The sequence below is a fragment of the Meleagris gallopavo genome, chromosome 1 (genome assembly GCF_000146605.3).
Source record: "Meleagris gallopavo isolate NT-WF06-2002-E0010 breed Aviagen turkey brand Nicholas breeding stock chromosome 1, Turkey_5.1, whole genome shotgun sequence".
Classification (NCBI taxonomy): domain Eukaryota; kingdom Metazoa; phylum Chordata; class Aves; order Galliformes; family Phasianidae; genus Meleagris; species Meleagris gallopavo.
Window position 1 is genome coordinate 115,626,347 of NC_015011.2, and position 7,249 is coordinate 115,633,595.

Genomic DNA, 7,249 nt, shown 5'->3' on the forward strand with positions numbered 1-7,249 from the left:
TGCCCGTCCCGCGGTACAGGCGGGGTGCGGCTGCGGTCCGGGTTGGTCAGTAGGGATAGAGGTCAGTAACGCGTTTCGGTCGGAGATAAGCGAGTAATTCTTATTGACGCGTCAGCAGGGCTTGAATGCTGTATGTGGTAGAACCGAGGGTGGCCGGCTGGGACAGTGCTGCTGGGCTACGTGAGGGGTTCGGAAGCGTCTGTGGAGTACGGCCGGTGTTGTGAGCTGGTTGGGGATTTTTGGTCATTTGTGCTGAGTGAGCAGCGATCTGGGTGCTGGAGGCGATCTTGAGTGCTGACTGCATTGATTTTTGCTTTGGTTTTGTTAGTCACTGTTGGTATTTGTGACAGTGCCGACTTTTGTTGCTTTTACTGTCTGATTGTCTTGCATTGATTTATGTGAAAATGCTGAAAATGTGTTTGTAAACTCAGTCGCGGCTGCCATCCAGCAAGTTAAAAGTGCGGCTGTGCAAGTCTGGGCTGACTTTGACTTCAGGATGTAGTGGGAGTGGGATGAGTGGGAGTAACACTGGAGGCATGGTGGAAGCAGCTTCAATAAAGGCCAAACCAAAGTTTACAACCCTTGGCATGCAGATTTAGGCGTTAGTCCCACAGCAGGCTGCTTGGTTCCTGAGCTCTGTCACTTGTGCTGCTTGCCTTTGCTCAGAGTGCATCTCATCCTTTTGCTTGCATAGGCTGACGGTATGCATTGTCATTAGGAGACATTTGGTCAACCTTTCCTGTTCTTACTTTCACCTTCTGCCTTCATCCATTCCTTCCTAAAGGTGGAAAGCATACTTCTGTAAATGTTCGTCACATGGGTGAAACAAGCAGGGCTTTTTGTCCTCTCTTAGCTGTCTGCAAGTGTATTTGTTGGATTAAACCAAAGAACTGCAAACCTGTCTCTGCCTGGGAGGGTCTCCAGTGCTTACTGACTTAGTCTTACTAGGGAAGCACACTTAACTTACTGATAGAAACAAAGTGAAATTCTTTGAAAGAAGATGAAGGACATAAGCTAAGTGTAAGCAGAGTTTGTTCAGGTATGAATTGGTGCCAGTACAATTTTTAATATACGCTGCAAGTTAGTAATATTATTTTATTTCCGTTGCGGCAGTTGGAAATCAAGTAAGCTAACATATTAATAATATTACTCTAGTATCTTAAGGTAATTGTGTAGATCAGATAGCATTTGTGAGCACGTTGGTTTTTCTTCCTCTTCAAGTCGTTCAAAATTTCACATTAAACTTGTGTTTCTAAACACATCAGCAGAAATTGGCTGCAATTGTAGCCAGCTGGAGAGAAATCAAGGACTGAATTCCCATTAACAAGTTAACCACTCAAATTATAGTGAGTGCAATGACTGCTTTTAGGCAGGTAATCCACTAATGCTATATATTGGCAGATTCAGGACAGATTTGGACGTGATAAGGGAATAACAGTTGTTAAATTTTGACAGCTTTTAGTTCTTAATATATAACATGACCAGTGGCCTTGGCAAGTAGTGTGGTGTTAGAGCTGCTCAGTGCATGAATTTGGAATTTTGTATTTTCAGTGGAATACTAGATTAGGCCACAATCGAGACGGCTCACACAGTCTCATTGACTTCAAGTGAAGAACTGACATGGATAAGGTGTGCTGTGTTTGTCTTGAGATGTGATCTCTCTGATAATGGTAAGTTTAGTAGTTTTGTTGTATGTAGGTGCAGTTAAAAGCTTTGCTGTTCTCTCAGATAAGTGGAATTTTTAGACTATTATTATTTCTCAGAACAATTCAGCCGGAAGGAACCTTCAGAGACTACCACGTCCAACTCCTGACCATTTCAGGGCTAACCAGAAGTTAGAGCATGTTACTGAGGGCTTTGTACAAATACCCCATAAACACTGCCAGGCACAGAGCATCAGCTGCCTCTCTAGGAAGCCTCTTCCAGTGTCTGACCACCCTCATGGTAAAGAAAACTTTCTAATGTCCAGTCTGACCCTTCCCTGGCAGCTCTGTGCCATTCCCCTGCTGCTGTCAGTTCCTGGGAGCAGAACTCGGCACCTCCCTCTGCTTCCCTTCATCAGGGCACTGCAGTGAGGTACCTCTTCCCAGTGCTCTCAGCCTCTCCTCACAGAATATGCCTTCAGTTCTGTTACCAGCTTTGGTGCCTCCTTTGAAAAGGACCTTAATGTCCTTTTTGTGTTGTGGAGCCCAGAACTGCACACGATGCTCGATGTGAGGCCACACCAACACTGATATAGCAGGAACATCACCTCCTTTGACCGGCTGCCTGTGCTGTGTGTGCTCCTTGGGTGCCAGGACGCACTGCTGGCTCCGGTTGATTTAGAAAAAAACCAGTTTGTTGCAGAGCACTGGTAGGTGCTTCTCATCTTGCGAGCACGAAAACAACCAAGTGAATCATTTCATGTCTATCAGATAGCTGCTTGTGTTTATGAGGATATTATTCTTTCCAGTGCCACCTTCCTGGTGGAACTGTAGTTTGGAAAGGATCTATACTTGCTATGTGAAAAGATAGGGTTATGTAAATTAAATAGTAATTAGTAGGACTCAATTGACTGGGAGCCTTTGATTTATTTATTTATTTATTTATTTATTTATTTTGTGTGTGTGCCAAAATATCTTTTAAATTTATTGTTGTTCTGGGTGGATAAAGAATCCTTTGTAGTTGCCATTAAGTCAATGCAAAAAAAAAAAAAAAGACATCTTAGCCTCCTCCCTGCATGAGTCACATGGATTTGTCTCCAGCTGTGAATTGAGCACCCTGTATACCACAGGTGCACATGCTGTGTTGCTTTCATCACCTTCAGGGCAGTTTCATTGCAGGTAGTATGTAGTAGAATTAACTACTCAAGATTTTAGAAATGTATTTGGCAGCTGAAGGCCTCAGCCTTTTCTGTTTTGTGCATGAGCATTGTAGCCCTGAAATCGCATTATTGCTTGACATACCAGCTGCTTTTCAGCTAATACCTTATTAAATCAGTGCATTTTGTTCTTCCATTCTAGGTTCTGTTCTGCTGGCTACTGAAATACTGCATTCTCAATATATTGCAGAGAAAAACTGTAGTTTGTAACACAATTTACTTACTTTTTTTGTTTTAAAGGAAAACTATAGGAACTCAGTTATACTAGATGAGGCAATGTGCAGAAAAGAAATAGTTTATGGAGTTCTCCAGGCTACTTAAAGTACTTTTAAGCTCCATTAAATTTAGGGAAACTTGCATGAGTACCTCACTTGATGCCTTAGATGCCAAAAAAGAACAGGCACTCACAACTTAAGCATTATGTTTGTTCTCGTTTGTGATATTCTTTAAGGGAGTCTTTGAAAACTTAAGGCCTAAAAGATACATCAGCAGGTTTGCCAGAAGTTATCACATTTGACAAGTTGTGAGACATTTAGAAACAGTAAAGCTGGCAGGAAAATGAGCAACGAGGGTGTGCTGCTGTTGGAAACGTTACTGTGCACGTGTTACCAAAACCAAGCTCATTTTACTGACACATTAATGTTTTAAACATTCTCTTGGAGATCTCTTTGATATTCTGTGGAGAATAAATTACTATATCTCTTTTCCTGGATTTATTAGACTTCTGGGAATGCCTGATAGTGATTGTTGCCAAATTCTACATTTATTTTCTGACTTCGCAACCAGACTTTGAATATCTTTGTTTCTTTTGCACCAAATTAATTATGGTTGTAAGCTGACTGAATGGGTTTCTGATAATACACCATTATACATCGGGTTTTGAAGTCTAGGGGACTTTGTTCCTTCATTACTTATGCACAGCACAGTCTAAGTACTCCTATAACTTGAATTTAAAAGTGCATTTTTTTTCTTATCTGTCTCAGCAAATCAGCGTTGTGGTTAGGGTGGTTTATTTGTAAGGAAGGCTAAGCACTTCATTGTAGAAATGGCAACAGCAAAATAGGCCATGTGGAGTGTATTTGTGCAAAGCAAATTTTCTGATCTGATACATGAGGGCTGAAAACAGAAATAGTGTTAGAATAAGTTCAGGGAACTTGTCCTTGGAACTGTGTCTTCTCCTTTCTACCATGCTCCATACACTCCATAGGCATCGTACCTTCTGGAGGTGCACTGCTAAAAGAGGCCAAAAACACTGCCCTGGCATAACCTCATTTACTAGAATGGCTTAACAGGGGAGCCCAAAATATTTACCCATATAAAGACAGAGGTGCCAAAGTGACTGTAGTTCCTTGTGCTGCACAGAGTATTGATGCCAGATTCGTTACCAGAGCTGTAGCAGGGCTCTGGAAGATGGGTTGCTTCAGTGTATCTCTCTGTCAAAAGTGATGAGCTTTATTTCTTTGATACAAACTGCATGTTTGGCCACTGAGCTGTTGATTAAAACAGTCTGTGCTTGTTCAAAAGGAAAAAAATCCCAACTGACCAAACAAACAAAAAACAACAAAACAAAGCCAACCTGCCTTTACCAAATATTGTGCTCCATAGCTTCCAAGGGTGTTTCAGCAGCTCCAGTGCAAACATCCAAGAGACCTGCTATGTAAAGCTTAGGATGAAATCAACGTTTTCTCCCTCATCCCATTGGGGAGTGGAAGAAGCAAATGGCTGTTTGGTGCTGAGCTGCCTCATGGGTTAAACTATAACAGTCCTTTTGGTGCTCAATGATCAAACCAAGAGAGCCTGGTTTGTTCAGCACAGACAAGAGAAGGCTCTGAGGAGACGTGATACAACCTTTCAGTATCTAAAGGGGTAGCTTTAGGAAAAAAGGGGACAGACTCTTTAGTCTCCAGTCTGTTGTGACTGGAAAAGGGGAAGTGGATTCAAACTAGAAGAGGGGAGATTTCAATTGGATATAGGAAAAAAGTTTTTTCCAGTAATGGTAGTGAGGCCCTAGAACAGACTGCCCAGAGAGGTGATGGATGCCCCATCCCTGGAGACACTCAAGGTCAGGCTGGATGGGCTCTGAGCACCCTGATGGAGCTGTAGGTATTCCTGTTCATTGCAGGGGAATTGGACTAGATGGCCTTTAAAGGTCCTTTCCAACTCAAACAATTCTATGATTCATTCCCTTACTTCAGTAACTGCTGTTCACAATGTTGATTTTTTTCTGTGCTCAGAGCTCTTGTACTTGTTTTCAGAGTTGTGTTATTGAACCCCTAACATGCTCTGTATGGTCCTGTTGTGCTTTTACCATCTCTGGAGGCTGGATTAAGGTTATCGTTTTGCTGTACTGTAAAACACTGGTTTATGATGTGATAAAATTGCCAGTCATTAGACTAATTTACTATTTGTACTCAGCATTGCTGTCACCTTCGTACTTTAGGAACCATGTCTTGGAAACTATAGTTACAATCTTTACCTTTTCTTCTCAGGGTACCATCGGTAAGGGGAGGAGAGGGAGGACCCTTTTCCTCACTTCTTCACCCTCTTCTTTTGCTCCAGGTTAGTAAAAAATACTCCTTGAGAATTTTGAATATCCTTGGGATGTTCAAATCATCATGTTCCTATTGCTGCACCTCCCAAATATATTTCAGGTTTTGTTTAAGGTTAAACAGATCTGCCTGGAGGCTGGATAGTTGTGAGTGTCAGGGAGTGTGGGAGGATATTGGCATGCACCTTTCTAGGGCACATCCAGTGCTTGGGAACTTTGCCCCAAACAAGTTCAGGGTCCCAAACATCATCCTGGTAATTCCTGAGAGGCCCAAATCACTGCAAAGCACAGAGGCTTGGCCTGTTGAGCCACGCTCTATGCTGCTCCAGTCCCAGGAATGGGCCCTGCATCTGAACCTGAGAACCAACCCATGCCAGTATCTGTCACTGCTACACGCAAAAGGAAATGATACGAATGTCTGCTTGTTTAGTAAGGGAAGAAACTCCTAATCCTGAGAAGGGGAAGGAGGAAGAAGAGGACAAGTCAAGCAGATTATGAACCTGCATGGGGAGACCCCATTGGATTTCAAACCCTTAACCACTCAGCCATCGTGTTAGTGAATCAGCTTACACTTCTACACAAATCTAAGGGTGAGATCTTTAAATATAACTGAGGGCAGTCCTTGACTTAAGCAGCCTTATACGTATATTTGAAACGAAATTGAAAAATCTCTTGAATGCTAGCATTGTGCAAACTAAAATTAGTCTTAGGCAAAGACTAAATAAGAGAATGAGTTCCTCCAAGAATTTTTCTTCCCATTTATTTCTGTTGAGAACTGAACTGATGAGTTACAAGTTTTCCAGAGGACTGATGTCCAGCCAAGTGGCTTGCTGCACTATGTAAGCCAATATGAAAAAGATCAAATACCTTTGGAAATGGTAAAGATTTATGTTGGGAGGACCTATTTGATGGATCCTTTAGTTGATGTAACCATCATAGTTTTTAGAAAAAGCAATGTTCTACTTAAAGTGATTGGATTTCTTAGAACTCTGTGTGCCGGATTCTACAGCCTTTGATAAATAGGGAAAAGAATTAATGAAAACCAAGCTATTATCAGGCAATAATCCTATTGCTGTCTTCTGGAAAAATACATTAAAAAAACCATAGAAGCCCATTTTAAATTCAGTGGTATGCTTCTACTCTTAAGTTGGTAGATGCTATATATGCCAAAATTCACGGTGACATAAGACTTTCCAGCATAGCGTCCTCCCTATTACATCTAACTTGCTTCAGCCAAAATTTAAAAATAACATAGAAGCTTTACTACAGTTTCGTTCCAGTCTGGGAAGGGGTTGATGGAAGAAGTCCATAGTTTTCTGTTTCTGAAAGTAATCCAAGGCACTAAGAAGCTTTCATACCTGAGCAATATGATGTTTCTTTGGCTCTTTACTGTCATTTTTCACTTGGTAAAGATTTGAATAATGAAGACTGTCAGAAACAACAGCCAGAATTTTACCATTCATCACTACTGTCCTCCTCAACAGCAAGTTCCATAAATCTGGAAATATATGTTTTAAAATCCAAGATCTGACTCTGAAAGCCTCAAGGTCTACAGATGGAATAAATGTGATTCGAACAAAACAGCGTGAAGCACAGCAGTAGACAGCATGGTCAGAAGTAAATGACTGATTGCTTACAGTTACGATTTCCAGCAAACTTTCTGTTACCAACAGCTCATGCACTGGCTGTGAGAATCAGCTTTGGCTAAAATTAAGGATGAGGAAAATGACTGCCAGTAAACAGATGTATTCAACGAGCACTATGAAACCTGAATGTAATTTTCAAAAGGGAATGTAACAAAGTATAGTGCAGTGAAGGCTGCTGCTTTTAAGATTTTTTTT